The sequence below is a fragment of the Dermacentor andersoni genome, chromosome 4 (assembly GCF_023375885.2).
Source record: "Dermacentor andersoni chromosome 4, qqDerAnde1_hic_scaffold, whole genome shotgun sequence".
Lineage (NCBI taxonomy): Eukaryota > Metazoa > Arthropoda > Arachnida > Ixodida > Ixodidae > Dermacentor > Dermacentor andersoni.
The window spans coordinates 202,496,697-202,516,828 of record NC_092817.1 but is presented as its reverse complement, the minus strand read 5'-3'; the positions used below and the strand labels follow the sequence as shown (position 1 = coordinate 202,516,828).

General features: G+C 45.3%; 1 long non-coding RNA gene across 1 annotated transcript; it reads left to right on the top strand.

Moving 5' to 3' along the window:
• Positions 1–291: 291 nt before the first annotated feature.
• LOC129386692 (uncharacterized) lies at positions 292–17,554 on the top strand. Its single transcript, XR_008613991.1, has 3 exons — positions 292–390; positions 1,013–1,071; positions 15,046–17,554. It is a non-coding gene; the product is annotated as an uncharacterized lncRNA (long non-coding RNA).
• Positions 17,555–20,132: the final 2,578 nt, after the last annotated feature.

The following is a 20,132-nucleotide window of genomic DNA, read 5'->3' as shown; positions in this document are numbered from 1 at the left end:
TTATGAATGTAGCACCCATCGCCCTTGTACACATATGTTCTGGCTTCGTTGCACTATCATCGAGGCATTGATCGAGGTTAATAAAACTGTACCCACAACGAGTGCGTCGCCCTGGTTTCGGTTTCGGTTTTCGCTGCCATTCGTGATAATAAACCGTTTGTAAATCGTACTTTTTGTTGGCAATTCTTTGGACAGGGAACGAAAACTGGCAATTAAAGTAAGCAATACGTAAAATGTTTTAAACAAAAAACTGTTTCAACGGTCTTTAAAGTAACTCTAACATTCTAGGGCTCTAAGCGCCATCTGTTTCCGGTAGTCAAAATGTGTCATGGCGGCTTCCTGTCAATTGGATGTGAGCGTGGACGTGAGCGTAACATGGGAGCTTCGATGGTACATCTAAGCTTTCTTGGTTATCCCAAGCTGTTCCTTATCCTTCCGCGTAATAGAGTGTTTTAGTTGAGCGTCTTTACGGTACGCTCCGCTCCGAGCGGCCCCGCTAAGCCACAGCGGAGCGGCGGGAGATTTTCACGTTTTAGATGCACGTTTAGCGTAGCGGAGCGGACCTTTCGTAGTTGCAGCGCCCCCTGGCTAAATTCAGGGTAATGAAAGAAAATAAAAACACTTTATGATCACTCTTATACCGTAAAACGTATATATGTATATATATAACTTGTTTCTCCATGAAGTCTCTAGACGTGCGCTTGTAATGTGTTACCGGTCCATTTTATCCAATGGAAAATAAAGCGCCGTCTTGGGGAACGCCACGTGTTAGCCAGCGCGCTTGCTTTCGGCATCCAATCCAATCCGTTCTGACGCCAACGCTAGCCAAAATGCTGCGCGGCACGCTCCGCTCAGGCAGCTTCTAAGCGGACCGTGTTCCTCGCTCCGCTATCCCGCTTACGGTTAAGCGGACGGCGCATGCGCATTCGCGCTTCCGCTCCGCTTAACTGCTTAGCGGAGCGTAAACACGCTCAACTAAAACACTCTAATAACTCTTTCTTGTACCCAATAGAATACCGAATAGAGATCGTATAGAAGCTCAGAGGCTGCACCTGTCATTCACATAGACAGGTAAGGTAGCTGTTTGCGACCACTTTCAACTCATCTGGGGCGCACATAATTTTTTTTTGTTATTTATGCATGAATAGGCATCATTTTTCACGCCGCCTGAAGTCCTCGCTAAAAGTACGCTTTAAATGCTCTGCACGCCTTAAATTGACACCCATCTGTAACGTGTTTGAGCCGTTATTTATAGCCCATATCTTGCGGACTACGATTTTAACCTTATGCGCACTACCGCCCCTTTGTTCTGTTGCGCGCGCGATATCAGTGTTTTTAGATCCAGAAGGCTGCTTCCGCATGAAAAAAGAGACTCGCCGTGTTAGATTGTACACATGGAGAGCGAACGCTGTGACACGCTCTTTAAATTGGCCGACTGTTGCAAGCGCTGGCATCATTGCCGTCGCCGAAGTATATATACAGGCACACTATAATAGAGACATACGTATTTACAGTGCCAAATGAACAATTTTCGTCCCTTGGCGCTCTTCTGCTTGGCCTGACAGGCAGAGGTCACGCAGTGCGTTGCAGTGAAAGCGCATGAGCATGCAGCGAAATCTACGCGAACGTTTTTATAGACAAATGCTCGAAGATTTCTATCACCAGCTGCCACTTGAAAGTGCGTTTAGCTAGCAAGCCAGCACTAGTGTCTGCGCTTTCAAGCATACACTTGATAATACGAAGATAATGCGACAAAGTGTACACATATGAATGACAGATTCAATATTTCTTGACACTCGTAAATCCTCAAACCTGCCAGTTCTTGGTTAGTGCGTGAAAAAGTGGAATTTTGTGTTGTTTGAAAGCAGACATTGGTTCATCCAAACGTGGCTTTGCGTAGGCCGTCGCATTGTATGAATGAATTATCAAATGCTTGGGCATTGGAGCAATGAGGCGATGTAGCTCCAAAAATGCACCTTTGTTCTCTTTTCACTTTGCCTCATGCTATTCTGTCTCAAGTTTAGCCAATGTCAAAGCAGCAATTTCGACTGGCACAGCAACGCTCATTTGAATGGCATCTGTCAATGTCGTAAGTTGTCATTGCTCCTTTCAGCACATATGTTACATGGCCTTTGACATCTTCATCATCATCATCAGCCTGGTTACGCCCACTGCAGGACAAAGGCCTCTCCCATACTTCTCCAACAACCCCGGTCATGTACTAATTGTGGCCATGCCGTCCCTGCAAACTTCTTAATCTCATCCGCCCACCTAACTTTCTGCCGCCCCCTGCTACGCTTCCCTTCCCTTGGAATCCAGTCCGTAACCCTTGATGAACATCGGTTATCTTCCCTTTTCATTACATGTCCTGCCCATGCCCATTTCTTTTTCTTGATTTCAACTAAGATGTCATTAACTCGCATTTGTTCCCTCACCCAATCTGCTCTTTTCTTATCCCTTAACATTATACCCATCATTCTTCTTTCCATAGCTCGTTGCGTCGTCCTCAATTTAAGTAGAACCCTTTTCGTAAGCCTCCAGGTTTCTGCCCCCTACGTCAGTACTGGTAAGACACAGCTGTTATACACTTTTCTCTTGAGGGATGATGGCAAACTGCTGTTCATGATCTGAGAATGTCTGCCAAACGCACCCCAGCCCATTCTTATTCTTCTGATTATTTCAGTCTCATGATCCGGATCCGCGATCACTACCTGCCCTAAGTAGATGTATTCCCTTACCACTTCCAGTACCTCGCAACCTATTGTAAACTGCTGTTCTCTACCGAGACTGTTAAACAGTTTTCTGCAGATTAATTTTTAGACCCACCCTTCTGCTTTGCCTCTCCAGATCAGTGAGCATGCATTGCAATTGGTCCCCTGAGCTACTAAGCAAGGCAATATCATCAGCGAATCGCAAGTTACTAAAGTATTCTCCATTAACTCTTATCCCCGATTCTTCCCAATCCAGGTCTTTGTGTACCTCCTGTAAGCACGCTGTGAATAGCATTGGAGCGATCATATCTCCCTGCCTGAATCCTTTCTTTACTGGGATTTTGTTGCTTTCTTTATGGAGGACCATGGTTGATGTGAAGCATTATATCTTTCAGTATTTTTACATACGGCTCGTGTACACCCTGATTCCGTAATGCCTCCATGACTGCTTAGGTTTCAATTGAATCAAACGCTTTCTCGTAATCAGTGAAAGCTATATATAATGGTTGGTTACATTCCGCACATTTCTCTATCACCTGATTGATAGTGTGAATGTGGTCTATTGTTGAGTAGCCTTTACGGAATCCTGCCTGGTCCTTTGGTTGACAGAAGTCTAAGGTGTTCCAGATTCTATTTGCGATTACCTTAGCAAATACTTTGTAGGCAACGGACAGTAAGCTTATCGGTCTAGAATTTTTAAAGTCTTTGGCGTCCCATTTCTTATGGGTTAGGATTATGTTAGCGTTCTTCCAAGATTCCGGTACGCTCGAAGTCATGAGGCGTTGCGTATACAGGGTGGCCAGTTTTTCTAGAACAATCTGCCCACCATCCTTCAACAAATCTGCTGTTACGTAATCCACCCCAGCTGCCTTCCCCCTTTGCATAGCTCCCAAAGCATTACTTCTTCCGGCGTTACTTGTGGGATTTCAAATTTCTCTAGACTATTCTCTCTTCCATTATCGTTGTGGGTGCCACTAGTACTGTATAAATCTCTATAGAACTCCTCTGCCACTTGAACTATCTCATCCATATTAGTAATATTACTGGCTTTGTCTCTTAACGCATACATCTGATTCTTGCCTGTTCCTAGTTTCTTCACTGCTTTTAGGCTTCCTCCATTCCTGAGAGCATGTTCAATCCTATCCATATTATACTTCCTTATGTCAGCTGTCTTACGCTTGTTGATTAACTTCGAAAGTTCTGCCAGTTCTATTCTAGCTGTAGGGTGAGAGGCTTTCATACATTGACGTGTCTTGATCAGATCTTTCATCTCCTGCGATAGCTTACTGGTATCCTGTCTAACGGAGTTACCACAGACTTCTATTGCACACTTTTTAATGATGCCCACAAGATTGTCGTTCATTGCTTCAACACTAAGGTCCTCTTCCTGAGTCAAAGCCGAATGCCTGTTCTGTAGCTTGATCCGGAATTCCTCGATTTTCCCTCTTATCGCTAACTCATTGATCGGCTTCTTATGTACCAGCTTCTTCCATTTCCTCCTCAAGTCTAGGCTAATTCGAGTTCTTACCATCCTATGGTCACTGCAGCGCACCTTGCCGAGCACGTCCACATCTTGTATGATGCCTGGGTTTGCGCAGAGTATAAAGTCTATTTAATTTCTAGTCTCATCATTCTGGCTTCTCCACGTGCACTTTCGGCTGTCCTGCTTGCAGAAGAAGGTATTAATTATCCGCATATTATTCTGTTCTGCAAAGTCTACTAGTAACTCTCCCCTGCTATATTTAGTGTCTATGCCATATTCCCCCACTGACTTGTCTCCAGCCTGCTTCTTGCCTACTTTGGCATTGAAGTCGCCCATCAGTATAGTGTATTTTGTTTTGCCTTTACCCATCGCCGATTCCATGTCTTCATAGAAGCTTTCGACTTCCTGGTCATCATGACTGGATGTAGGGGCGTAGACCTGTACGACCTTCAATTTGTACCTCTTATTAAGTGTCGCAACGAGACCTGCCACCCTCTCGTTAATGCTATAGAAGTCCTCTACGTTACCAGCTGTATTCTTATTAATCAGGAATCCGAAAACATCTTTAGTACGACCTAAATGTGTTTCACAGCTGTGATTGCCTCAGTGCGTATAGAAGCAACGAAGTGATGCCAAATACTTTTGCAGAATAACTGAAATGTGGGCAAGTTCATTCGGATTCATGATTATGGCAGATTTGAACCCAACACTGTGTAACACTACTACACAGACTGGCGTTTCGGGTAGTCGAGACAAAATTCTTATTAAAACCTCTTTGAGATTTGGCAAACTGTTAGCTAGGTGGGATAAAGTAATTGTGATTCAGAATAGTAGCCTCAACATTGAGCACAAAGCAAGAGGTGAGTTTTTTATTGTGATCATTTTCTACAAGCATGCACATTAGCCTTACAGTAGTACGAGCATCTTTGTAGCACATCTTTCCCTGTATAAAAAGGGTCATGTTGCTTACTGCTTAGTTGGTGTTATGCATTGTCCATTTCTATGGTGTTGATGCCCAGGATCTCTACAAAACGGAACCTCTTTGGTACAGTCTTGTGGCTGCTTGTGTTCTCCCTTAGCCAGAGACGTGAAGGGGGTTTCACGGTCACTGACCAAGTCTGATGTATAACCCGACGTTTTGGAACTGCATACGGGCTCCTTGTTCACTGAGTTTGACAGGAAATCGTCGTCACTTATGTAGCCAGCACGTGACGTAACAAACATGCGTAAATGGCAGGCATAGTCCCTGGTGTCTGGTTCATCGTAGCTGGCGTTGATTGAATGATTAGCGATTCCAGCAGCCGCCGGGATGACATGTTCTTTTCTTTGGCAACAACAGTGGCATTGTCCCAGTCAATCTTGTGACTATGTTCCTGCGCATGTTTGGCAAATAATAGTCGTGTGACTATTATTTCTTAGATCACATTTTCTTTTTTTTTCCCCGTTTCCATGCCTGATCAGACGAACTTTCGTCGAACCCTTGATTATGTAGCCAGAGGCAGTGGCACTGGTTGTGTCCTGTTTGAGATGAATGGTCCTTTTGTCCGTCTCTATCCACTATGACCTGGGCTTATCTCCTGGCTGCTGAAGTGTGCCTGCATTTTCCAGGTCAACTACTCGGACATTAATGTCTGGATACAAATTGGGTAGATCTTGCATGCCATGCTCAACATCAGAGTAAGTTTTCTGTTTCTGCCAGCACTTTTGCTCATGCACTTTCATTTTCCTCCGGTCCGGGAGTTGCGGAAAGAAGCTGTCTGCAGTAGCTTGAAGTGTAGTCCTAAGCCTTCGGCTCGTAAGCATTTGCACTAACGAGGAGCTATATTTCAGAAGGCTCAGTCTATAATCGTGTCTTGTAGGCATCACCTGACGTCTCAAGGGAGTTCTTGGATAAGTTTACAGTGGCTTCTGTGAGATCACTGCGGTGTCGGTAGTGTGGACTGCATGCCATTTGTTGGAATTCTTATGAATTCTGCGAACAGCGAGCTGCGCCCTTTTCCAAGCTACAGTTTGTTGTGGTTCACGGCCACTACACTATTGCACGCCTTGTGAAAACAATGAGGCATTGAGTCACAACCACAGGTCCTGTCAAACTAGCCAGTACTAGCTCAGGATACCCTTACTAGTATTTTGTTATGATGAGCCACCGCACCCCTCCAATAGAAAATATGTCCATGGTGAACTTCTGTAACAGCTTTTCTCAGAATCCCAGTTGCAGGAGTGTCACCCTTCTCTTAGCCCTGTGGTGCTAGCATGCATGACATGACTTGAAGACATTTGCTGTTTGTATGTATTTATGATGCAGTACTTTGCCGTCTTGCTAGGCATTTATTGATTCCAAAGTGGCCTTCAAGTGAGAAGTGCTGGGTGGGTAAGCTCCTGTAGCTTCTTGGGCGCGATGGTTTTGTTACCACAATGTCAACATGTCTTGGACTACATCGACCTTGTGAAGCCAGAATTCTTTCAGACTTTGCAACACCTTGGCCAGCTCTTTCAAGTGAAGATGCGAAGTTGGCAGCAGCATTAATCTAGTACTTGTTCTTTCTTCAGTTCTTGTAAAGAAGGTGGGGAGAGGCAGCATGCATAGCCTTCAATCTTGGTAGGCCCTTCTGGTGCCTGTTATTCTCCTTCACATGAGAACTTGACAGTGTATCAGCTGCGGGAAAGTCTTTGCCTAAGATGTACATTATGCCTCATAATGTATCAATCATGTGTGCATTTTATGATTTGGGAAACAGATTGTTGCCCCATTTATAGAATTTATCTCAAGCTTGCAAGAAAGAAAGCACTTCTTTCTATATCTAGGCATAGCCAGGCATTCTGTCTCTGCAAAATATCTTGAGGCGTATCTAGTAACATGTTGCCCATCGTCTTGCTTTTGGCTGAGCACTGCAACTAGACCACAGCACAAAGCATCAGCTGTGATTAGCAGCTGGTTTCTCATTTTGAGGAGCGCCAGCCAAGCACTGGATCTGAAGAAAGTATTTCTTTCCATTTTGAGAATTCTTGAACCTGTGTGGGTTCCAGATAAACCATGCTTTGAAAACAGCATGCTGGGCAATGGGTGTAGTGTTTGTCATGTTAGGAGCGAATAAACCTAGATAGGTGGTCATGCCCATTAGCAGCTGTAGTTCTGGAGGATGGTCTTGGCATGTCTGTGACAGCTTTGAGCTTGTTTTCGTTCATGATATGCCCCAAGTAGGATATTATTGTGATGCCAAACTTACATTTCTCTTTGTTGATGGCAGCTCTTGCCCAGTGGGTGCCCTCAAATGTACTGCAGAGTTTGTTGTGTTGCTGTTTAGTTGAGCATCAACTGATAACCTCGACCATATGACAAGCAACATATGTGTGTTTTGGATGAATATCATTCATATACCATTGTATTTGATCTGGGGCACGCCAGATACCAAATCGCATGAGCAGTTAAAGTGAAACCAATGGAATGGTGCTGTAAAGGTGGTCAAGAACTTTCCGTCATTTCTCAGGGATTTGCCAAAACCCTGAATTTGGGCATCAATTTTTCATACACCAAGCTGTGACTCGTAGTATCTGAAGGGTATGCTCTACTGCAGGAATTGGATATGATGCTCATAGAACTTGCTTATTCAGTTTTTGTATAATCCATAAAAGTGTAGAGTGCTCCTGATGGCTTCGTCACCACTACCATAAGCGTGCACCAAGGAGTTGGCTCTGTCATAGCTGTCGTAAAACCAATCTTAAACCTGGAGAAGTTTGGCTTTTGTCTTCTATAAAAGTAGCCATACAAAACAGTGAAATATTAGTCCAAAGGACGCAGGCTTGAGTTTCAACATTGTCATGCAAGCTGCGCAGAGTATTTGAGGATGCGGCTTTGAATCCCGTTAACCATTAACATTCTCAATCTGTAAGCGCTCGACTTCACCTTCACAATCACCTCTGTGACCTATAGCAAATTTATTTGGAAATAGCAGCATTCTGCCTGATGCACGAGATGGAACTTGATGTTGTGCTAGTCGCCTTACACAGTGACCACAGTAACTTGGAGATCACCACCTTCTTGAAATGTCACGAACCACATTGTTTTCAGGTTGATACAAGAAATCGTGTCTAATAATCATCTCTGACAGAAAGAAATAACTGATGCCCGTGGCAAGGTGCCATTCAAGTGGTTGAGTTCCTCCGGGAGGTAGGGGGTGATACGAGTGAGAACCCTCAAAATCCGACTATGGCCTTAGCCAAGCAGCCCTAGGTGACATAGTAAAGCTTTTTGGCACGATGTCATTAGGCACCACCCTATGTAATTTATTTGCTTCCACAACCCCTGCATGGCTCACGAGTGTCTGGTGGTAAATTTCTGAAGCCACATCAACCTCAATGTAGCATTCCTAGTTCCGAACACTTCAATCTGCATGCCACTATGTATGGCAGGTGTTACTGGGAAGGAGACTGACGAACAGCTACACATAGATAAAAACTCTCTAAAGGCTGTTATTGCGAAAACACTGCCCAACATCAACACACGCTAAATGATACAAGAATGTTGCTAATATGAAAGATTAATTCAGTCAGTAATTGAAGATGAAGATGGTTTTACTCAATAGCCTTATAAAAAATGGTAAAAGAAAGCTAATAAATTTGGAACTCATGTTTCAAATCTTGCCTGGAAAAAAATCATTATGTCTTCAAATATCTCACGCAGCCGCTAATCCTGTTCTACTTCATCACCTTCAGGTATGCTAGAGAAGTCTTTCTCGTCATTGGGCTCCAAAATGTAGTTGAGCAAAAGGAGTAGACCTAGGTGGCTGACAGGATGGCTCTTCTTTAAGTGTGGTGCATAGAAGAAAAAAGCATGCAAACATCTTCAACACTGTAATGAGCATTAACTGTTAGGGATGAAACATGAAAAACCCCAGGGAAAACATTTAGGTTTGGTGGGAATGTACAAAATACACAGAGACTAAAGACAGTGAAGGAAAATGAAAAATGCTTGTGTAAGCTTCTTCAGCAGTGCGTTTGTTGCCTGTAGACGACACCAGGTAGAACTTGGAAAGCGACCTTCACCCTGAGTTGACGTCAATTCTGCGTGCAATTGGTGCATATTGACACAAAGATGTGGGGCTCCCGCACCGCAGAACGGCGCGCGCAAAGGTCGGCGCTATGAAACACGAAGTGCGTAAGCTACACACTCTTGTTCTGGCCCCCTATTAAAGAGAAGCGTATATTTTGCAAGACTCCGTCTCCAATCTGCGTTACATTTTTCTGGTGGAGGTGCGGGGTACGTGCTACCACTCCCAGATCGAACACCGCCTACAAACCCAGTACGAAGTCCGGTCAAGCTGACTACTGTGCAAGTACGGACAAGCTGCCGACTTCAAAGACTGCCGCCTGAACATGAGCCTCTACGCAGTCAAGTAAGAAGGACGAATACATCGGTTCCATCTTCCTCGACCGCGCCGACCGAGGTCGTCCTCAACCAGCCACGAATCCCCACGTCCTTTCATGGGGACACCTTTGAGGATGTAGAGGACTGGCTCGATCACTTTGAGCGTGTTGCAGAATTCAACGGCTGGACTCCAGAGCGCAAGCTACCGAACGGCTACTTTGCCCTCAAGGACTATGTGTGGACATGGTTTGAGAATCGTGAAGCGGGGCCCTATCGACATGGGACGAATTCTGACAACAGCTAATCGGCACATACGCCAGCTTCGATCACAAGGAGCGAGCTGAATCTGCAATTCAGGCGAGAGTACAGAGGCCGAATGAAAGCGTCGCAATGTTTCTCGAAGATATATGCCGACTTTTCCGACGCGCGGATCTATCCATGCCGGAAGAAAAGAAGCTCAGGAACTTGATGCGCAGTGTCAAGCAAGAGTTATTCGGTGCCCTAATATGCAACCCACCAAAGACTGTTGCAGAGTTTCTCGCGGAAGCCGTATCAATGGAAAAGGCACTGCAGCAGCGAACAAGGCAGAACCGCGACGTGTCGACCCTATCGCATGACTCTCTCGCTATACCCCTGGACAATACCGACGCCTTGCAGGAGCTCATTAGGTTTATCGTTCGAGAGTAGCTTCAAAATCTTCAGGTGGCTCCAGCATCGGTACAGCGGCTCGATCTGGCTGAGGTCGTCCGGGAGGAAATCAGGCAGTCAGTCGAAGTCCCAGAGTGAAGCGAGACACCACAGCACGAGGTACGGCAGCCACAACCTTGCATGTCGTATGCGGAAGCAACGTGGAGTTCGTATTTTTCGCGATTTGAGCGACGTCCCGGACTTTCATGGTGTGGACGCCGTTGAACAAGCAACTGGCGACTTCAGGCCTCGCCGCACGCCATTCATGGCTGAAACACGACCACCCCGCAAGAGCGACGTATGGCGCACCGCAGACCGGAGGCCCTTGTATTTTTATTGCGATGAAGCTGATCACCTCTACAGGGCGTGTCCTTACCGTCGAGCTGGGCTCCTTGGATTTTCACTGAATGCACCGTGCCCGTGCAATGGTGAACGCCCCCTGGAGTTTGAAGCATACCTCGCAGAGGCCAGGACCTTGTTTGCTCCACGATTCCTTAAACCCCGGTCACCGTCACCCGCCCGAAACTGGTCTTCCAGCCCCCTCCTCACATCGAGAGCAACGAGGCGTCGCTCACCCAGCCCTGCCTCCCAGGAAAACTAAGTCCAGCGACCTGCGCAGGTGAGGTTGCTGACGTTGCGAACGCTGAAGATCCTCCACTACGACGACCACGATATGACGTAATTGAGATGCAGAGAAAGCAGTGTAGTTCCGTGTCGGTATCCTGCGACGTACGAGTTACCATAGATGACCACGAAGTCACGGCGTTAATCGACATGGGTGCAGACACGTCTGTCATGAGCCAGAATCTCGCGTGTATGCTGAACAAAGTTTCGACGCAATGGACCGGAACTCGGATTCGTACTGCAGGAGGGCATCTCATAACTCCAATGGGTCGGTGCACGGCACGAGTCAACATGCAGGGCTTCACGTACATCGGCGACTTCGTCATTCTTCCTGAATGTTCAAAGGACCTTATACTCGGCATGGATTTCCTTGAGGCGAACAGTGCCATCATCGACCTGCAAGAGTCTAGAGTCAGCTTCACGACTACGCAAGCCATGGCGAACAGTAATGACAACGACCGTGACATCGCGCTTTGCGTAACTGACGATCACATCACGTTGCCACCCAAGAGTAGCGTGCTTACCCTTGTCCGATGCGACATGGAGGACGCCGCCGAAGGAATTACTGAGGCAAACATGCCCCTGCTTCTTGAGCGCCACATTTGTATAGCCAGAGGGCTTCTTCGGGTGCAAAACAAATGTTCAGTCATTTTGCTAACAAACTTTAGCAACAAGTATCGGCATGTACCGCGACGAACGAAATGGCTGAACTGAGCTCATTTCCTCGCGAAATCACTAACGTTACTGACATTGCCACATTGGAAACCGCATCGTCTCAGCAATCTGGGTTACCCAGCCTAAAAGAACGGATTCACTTTAACGCCGCTCTGCCAGACCATCAGAAAGACCGTCTACTGAGTCTTGTGAATGAATTTGTGGACTGTTTTTCAACGTCATCCAAAGTGCGGCGCACGTCCATCACAAAGCACCACATTATTACGGACGAGTCTGCACGTCCTGTCTGTCAGCATCCTTACAGAGGGTCTCCAGTGGAAAGGGAAGCGATCAAGCATCAGGTGAAAGAGATGCTCCAAGACGACGTGATCCAGCCATCCACCAGCCCGTGGGCCTCCCCTGCAGTGTTAGTCAGAAAGAAAGACAACACACTACGCTTATGTGTAGATTACAGAAAGTTGAACCGTGTCACCAAGCGTGATGTTTATTCATTGCCACACATCGACGACGCAATGGATCGTCTACAACATGCCAAGTTTTTTTCTTTGTTGGATCTTAAATCAGGATATTGGCAAATCGAAGTGGATGAACAGGATCGTGAAAAAACAGCATTTGTGACACCTGATGGGCTTTATGAGTTCAGAGTTCTCCCCTTCGGTCTCTGTTCCTCACCTGCCACCTTTAATAGCACCAGTATACCGTGCTTGCTGAACTCAAACGGCAAACCTGCCTCGTATACTTGGACGATGTCGTCGTGTTCTCGAGCACGTTTGACGAACATCTCACATGACTCGAGAGTGTCCTCACTGCGATCCATACTGCCGGCCTCACCATCAAGCCTGAGAAATGGTACTTCAGGTTCCGAGAGCTCAAATTTTTTCTCCATGTCGTTGGTCCTCAAGGCGTCCGACCAGACCCCGACAAGTTAGCTGCCGTCGCTGAGTTTTCACCACCCACAGACAAGAAGGCTGTCCAACGCTTCCTTAGTTTGTGCGCATATTATGGGCGCTTTGTCAAGGGCTTCTCGAGAATTGCTGAGCCTCTGACAGGGCTTACATGCGACGATGCGCCTTTCATTTGGGCGGATGAGCAGCAGCAGTCTTTCAATGAATTGTGCGTTTGCAAGAGGCCCCGATACTTGCTCATTTCGACGAAGACGCTGACACTGAAATCCATACTGACTCCAGCAATGCGAGTCTCGGCACTTGTGCAGTGGCAAGCTGGTGCGGAACGCACCGTTGCTTATGCAAGCCGCAGTCTCACCAAGGCTGAGAAAAACTACTCAACTACTGAAAAGGAATGCTTAGCGGTTGTGTGGGCAATTGGCAAATTCTGACCCTACTTGTACGGTAAACCCTTTAACGCTGTCAGCGATCAACCACGCCCTGTGCTGGCTTGCCAACCTCAATAGATCCTTCAGGCAGACTAGCCCATTGGAGCCTGCGCTTACAAGAGTATGATATTACGGTTGTCTACTGATCTGGCAGGAAGCACAGTGACGCTGACTGTTTGTCACGTGCACCACTCTCTACGACCTCATCGGACCATGACTTGCCATTTGTCGGCGTTATCGACGCCATAAAGATGGCTGAGCACCAGCGCGCTGACGCTGAGCTGCTGCCGCGGATCGAACACCTCCAAGGAGTTGAAGGTGTTTTACCCCGCTCGATCGTGCGCGGCTTATCATCATACTACTTGTACAACAACGTCCTTTACAGGAAAAACTGCGGAAGCGGCCCCAATACGTACCTCCTTGTCGTGCCCTCGGCACTACGCCACGACATTTTGCGAGCCTGCCATGATGAGCCATGTGCGGGACACCTGGGATTTGCCAAGACTTTAGGCAAGGATACGACAGAAGTATTACTGGCCCCGGCTTTATTCCTCTGTGCAACTGTACATGAAGACCTGCCGCGACTGTCAGCGCCGCAAGAAAGCACCAGTTAAACCGACTGGCTTTCTCCATCCTGTGGACCTTCCTCAAGCACCGTTCCAACAAATAGAATGGATCTACTTGGACCGTTCCCAGTGACCTCTTCGCGCAACAGATGGATAGTCGTCGCTACCGACTACTTAACCCGGTACGCCGAAACTGAAGCTATTCCGCAAGCAAATTCATATGAAGTGGCCAAGTTCTTTGTACGCGACATCGTCCTACGACATGGTGCACCGTCTGTTCTCATCACTGACCGCGGTACAGCATTTACAGTGGAACTTATGCAGGATGTTCTCCAGCTGACGCATAGCTATCACCACAAGAGCACTGCATATCACCCTCAAACCAATGGATTAACGGAACGTCTGAACAGAACGCTGGCTGATTTGTTCTCCGTGTATGTCGACATAGAGCACAAGACGTGGGACGCGATCTTACCCTATGTGACTTTCGTGTATAACACTGCTGTACAGGAGACTACACAGTTTACGCCATTCAAACTTGTATACGGGCGCCACGTCAGGTCAACACTTGACGCCATGCTACCACTGGCTGATAATAGCCCTGACACCCTTCGATACAACTAGGGTCGACGCGACATCCATTACAATACCGGCGGCTGCGTGTGGGTCTGGATGCCTGTCCGCCGCCGTGGACTTTCAAAAAAGTTGATCCGCCGGTATTTTGGTCCTTACAAGGTTACACGCCGCCTCTGTGACATGACCTACGAAGTGGTCCCCTACAGTTCTGACCCCAGTTCACTCTGTCGTCGTCCTCCCGCTGAAGTTGTTCACGTAGTGCGCATGAAACCATACTATGCGCATACGTGAATGCCGAGATGCACCTGAGGAGCTCCATTTCTTATGTCACTGAAATAACTTTTGACGCGACCGAGACGGTCGCTTTTCTCATGGGAGGCAATTGACACAAAGATGTGGGGCTCCTGCACCGCAGGACGGCGCGCGCAAAGGTCGGTGCCACTAAAGACGATGAAGTGCGTAAGCTGCACGCTCTTGTTCTGGCCCGCCATTAAAGAGAAGTGTATATTCTGCAAGACTCCGTCTCCAATCTACGTTACCATATAGTCCTTGTCGGGTGTACAATTAAACTTTATATTGCATGTTTTACATATTACTCATCTGATGTCTTAGCAGCATAGGTTTTTCCTCTGCCTTTCTTGTAAAAAAATGTTTGGGAAGTGCGCAAGTGCATCTACTTTGATTTTTTTTGTGCATGGCACATGTGCTGTTGGCTCGGAACTGATTCACAATATTAACAGCCGTAGCGTTCAGGGCCCCATGTCGCTGAAAATCCAGCAGTGGTGTTGGTGACCTTTTTCATGAGAAAATTAATCCCAAACCATGCATCCCGATTCATGCAGGCCCTCCACGTGGCATATAGGCGTTACTGAACGAATTAAAATTCTCAAAGTAGAATGTGTGAAAAATTCATAAAGTATGACTTGCACACAACCTCGAGACATGATAGCGTTGGATTGTAATTTGAATATGCGAGAAAACATAATTCTGTTGTGCAGAAACTCAAACACAAACCCCTTTTCCAGCTGCCATTTCAGGTCTGTCTTAGGAGTGGCACACCCCAGAAAGCTCGCCTTCGTGCATAGCGTTTGCCACCAGCATTTCCAGGAAAACATTACAGAAGCATAAGCTGCAGCTGCCCGGAAGCGTGAGAAGCAGCCAGGGATCTTTTAATGCTATCGTGTTCCACTCTTAAAGGCACTCTTAAGTGTCCTCCAACCTTTTTTTTTTTGCTGTTTGGGGACTGCCTTCTTAAAGGTGTTGCTTCGTTTCCTTTCTGCTGTAGGGCGAATGTAATATCTGCTTTGAACAACAGCAAAGCCACATTTTGATTGCACTTGATGCTGGCTGCACTAGTGCGGCATCTCTCCTGAACACTATCCAACAGTTCACTATGATGTTATCACTGAAATAGAATACACAAGACACCTTCGTGTACCACTTCATCTACCTCGAAGTAATATGCCATAGCTCTATGATCATATCCTTAACATCCACTACTTTCTTGGATTCATTTCAGATAGCTGGAATGTACAGACTAAAAAAGCTCGGAAGCGCTTGCGCTCTTTGGAGAATTTTGTATGAGCATTTTCAGGCTGTTCTGGTGACACTAAAAAATACTGGCTCTCCTGTAATCGAGAGTGGATGTAAGCACGAAATGGCTGCCAACAAAGCAGATTGATTGTAGATGATACTAGCCACAATCTTAAAATGGGTGTAGCGTACATTCCCAACGGCACACCCCACCCCACTGCACCACGCAACTGTACATTGGTCCATATGGAAGCAAGTTTCCTGTCAAAGACAGAACCCCATTGCAAGTCTCGTCTCGGTCCACCAGATGCGCCGTGGACCTCGCGGACTGCTGGCATTGAAAAGAGCACAAGCAACTGTGTCTCAGTGCCAAAAAATGACAATCAAGTGTACAGTGCCTTGTATCTGCCTCTGAACGTCGCTATTAGAAGTGACCAATAAAACTTCAGCGTACTAGAAGTTACAGCTTGAGTGATATTGTGAGCAAATATTTTTACAGCTTGAGTGATATTGTGAGCAAATATTTAGAACTCAGAAGCAATATTTTTTGTAACATGTTTGGGAAGTAACTAGCATATGTATTGCAGTCTTGACTGTTTGCCCGGATGAGCTGGTTTGAGTGACAGGATAATGACTCTGGCTTTCGGTTCATTGAAGGTGGCTGACAACAGGAGCTAAAAGCATTTCATGCTTAAAATGTCTGCAGCAGCGGCACTGTTCGTTTAGTCAAGGACCTCATTTCATGGCCCTCATTCTGACACCTTCGAACACTGTTTCTGCCTTTGTAACGCTTCCTAGAATTTATCCTTCAAATTCTTATGTGAAAGAACCATGCATCAATTTTGGCATATTTCTCAAACTGTACGAGCAGAATTGCTGCTGATTTCATAAATACAACCTATAAATCAATACAGCAGAATTGTTAGTTGAAATATGTAATCCAAATCAAGGAGCCATTCTCAAGACGATGTTCCCGCTGGCACTGATGCGTGGCATTCCTGGCGTTGGTGAAACCTTTATTCTACATGATAAAGCATGAAACATTCACACGTGCTTTTCTTTCCTTCTTTTTTGAGCTTTGCTGTTTCAAGGAGCTTTGCCCTTTGAGTGGCAGCAGCCTGATTGACATAGCTTCTGACTCACATATTTAACATTTTTGCACAGATTGGTCAAGGAGTAGCCAGATTTTGAGAAGTACATCTTTAGCAGAGTCTATAGGTGCTGGCTTTTGGTGTGGAGAGACAAGCAGCTTCATAGCTTCCCTCCTGTCTCTTGTCATTGTGTCAGCAAACTGAAATGAAAACTCTCGAAACAGTATATTTGCTAATGAGGAATCTTTGCAAGGCACATTGTGAAGCGCATGCCGATGAATTGCTTCAACCTTTTACATTAAACAAATTATGCCATGTGCTGTCGAGAGGCAAATAAAGCTGTTCGCTTTAAAAATTAACAATAATATCCGCAGTTTGTGAAGTGATTGAGATATTGTTACCCAGTACCTTCAACAAAGATGTTATGGGAAACAGTGCAAGGAACTAGCATACTTACACTAATTGCAGGTATTTGGCGGAGTTGTATGGGAGACAAGATAGCCAACCAATTTTCCTCTAATGCATGTGAGCTTTGTCATCCTCATGGTGTAATGTAATCGTTTCAGGTAGCGGATAAAGAATGTGTGGCAACATGAAATGGCCTTTGACGACACAAGCGAGTAGTGGATGCCACACTTCAGTTCTAATTAAAGTTACATCAGCACAGAGCATGTATGCTACGACCAAGTTGGGTCCATACTTTGGATTACTGTGTACAGTGTCACTCTCTTCTGCATTGCAGAAGATGGAAGCCAGTGTTTCTTTGCTGTTGCCATTTCAATTTAGTATATTTTCATGTTTTCATGCTCTGCAAAATACAGCCAGAGGTTGCACGGTCTTGAAATGAAGACTACTTTTTGTGTTTTCAAGATAGTTTTAGCTATAATAAACGGAATTTCCAAAAAACAAATTTTATGTTTGGCCTGCCTTCTTTTGGGTGATCAAACATGGGAGCCATTGAGGCATCATGGCTCATACGTGCTCCATTTATGCTTGAGAAATGTGTGCACAATGCTCCTTGCATGTTGAAAAAAAAAAAAATGGAGACCACCCATAATTGGTGTTGGTTTGCTTTCTTAGCCACAAGTGTTATCTGAAAATATAGCTGGTTTTTGTTACTCTTTCTGGCGGTGCGTTTTAGATGCATAAAAATTATGATGGATGTGCATGTTCAGTGTGATTGCAGGAACGAGAAACTTTACTAGAAGATCCTTTGCAAGAGATGCAAGTGCTTGCCCATTTCATGAAAAAAAAAAGGCTTTGTTTTCATTGTATACAGTAAGCTAAGGGTCAGGCGGACTTGATCACAAAAGCAAAGAGAGAAATTGGTTGACAGAGAAATGCAAAGCCTGCTGACCACATCGTAACTGTCTAGCGCATAGACAACACCTGCACATTGGCCAACAGCATGGGAAAGGAGAAGGGATGGAAAGATGAAAGAGATTGCCATGAAGCACATGTGGTGAAAAGGAGAATGAAGCAAGAATTGGTAGCATTCAGAAAAAGCTAGATATTCTTGAGAAAACTGAAACATTGGACAAATAATAGCAACCTTTATTAAGTCTTACTGCCGTATTCAGCAATACATCTTGAAGCTCATGCTTGACTTGATATAAATGACGTATGGTGTGAATGTGCCCAAGATGCTCATTGCATTGCTTATGGTGTGTTCACGACAGGCGTCATTTAAATCGAGTCAAGCATGGGCTTCAAGTTAAGATGCATTTCTGAATACGGGGGTTAGTGTTATGGCATGGTGAGGCTCTCTGGAATGAAGACTTCATGAACTAGAGAATAGATGTGCCCGTGAGAACCTACTTTTACGTATTATCGCAGATATCTGAATCACAGGAGCAGTCTGAAGCATGTGGTAGGTTTGTGAAGAATTTCCGAGAAACCTGCATGGGTTTTCTCTGTAACAGTTTGCTACAATCAGGTGTATGACTCATTTTACATTTCCTGATCACCTTGCATATTTCCGCACAATGCTTTCGTCATTACTGTTCAGATTCATTACTATTCAGTGGTTCTTGTTTAACAAAATGGAGTCATGAGAAAAGAAGGAAAAAGGGAATTTTTAGGCACTGAAAAGGCAATACAGGCATGAATGTCAAAAGAGGCACTTGTAGACAGGATAAATGCAAGATTACCTAGTTTACATGGCCATAGTTTGTGCTTACAAAGAAGGCAGAAGAAGGATGCGAGGAAAAAATAAGCATTTCGTCTGAGGTTCCTCTCATTATGAAGCTGTTTACAATGATGAGAGCTAAATACAAAAAGTGTGGTCCTAATGAACGGACACGTTCTCCCAGTTGCAATTCATAGTTTAAGTAAGATTTTGAGGGACTTCAATCGCACCTCAAAAAGAAGTCCATGATCAATAAACAGTGCAGAAAGCCAGTATAACAGTTTTCATTGACAGTGAGTTGGCCCTAGGATATGATCCAGTTTGCATCTTCAATAAAATGGCTATTGATTGGCTACTATTGATCTGTACAATAAGCGCAGCATGCATACAGAACAGCACACAGTCCCATTTATGCCTTGGGCCTCACTTATACCATGTTAAAATTGTGGAAATACAACAGATTCATAAAACCAGCTCTCTTTATCACCTTATCTTAGGGAGGGACTTGTCGATGTTACAGTGCAGAGCACGAACATTTCCTTAGGAGAAGGCTTCCAGTTATTTATGTATATGGCAGAGGTTCATTACCTCTTGAAAACTGTTCTGCATAACACTCGTGCTTCTTCACACATCTGTCACAATCCATCAAATACGGGATAAGTTGGGTGCTGCAGATAAATGGTTCCTGCAGAGCCTAAAGCTACAGCATCAATAGGTAGCTAAATTTTCATTCTTGATGTTTGGTCCAGTTCTCTGAAACATACACATAGAACTGAAACTGTTCAATCTGAATACCAATATTAAATGTGTTATTTTGGGGCTTCAATGATTTGCTGAAGTTGATGGAAAGTGAAGGACTGTATAGAAAAAATGGCTGTAAGGTCAACTATCATCTGCGCATAACCTTTCAGATACTGCACTAAATATAATCTAAAACACATGAAAAGTTTTTATAGAACAAAGTACAGCCACACTGGATTACGCTGGCATCATTATCATATGTCACTGGTGTGGCACTTCACAATGTGGGAACCACCATGGCTCGTACAATGCTCCGAAGGATACATTGCAATAGCGCAACTATGCTCAATGGCATTTGAACTGTTCCTTGCAATTTACAACTTCTAGCCATGCACTTATTCATTTATGACTTGGATGGTCGTGAAGCCTAAGTGCTTTTCTACCTAGCAATACTGCAAGCTTGTCTGCTGACACTAGCTGCACAAAAGAGCAACAGTAGCTTGTGCTCCAGCAGAACTTGAGGGCGGATTACAAGTTCTTGCCACACTATAGATGAGAAATATGAACATACTCCTAAGCTTCAATATCTTAGCTGGTGTAAAGCTGCAATACAGGTACT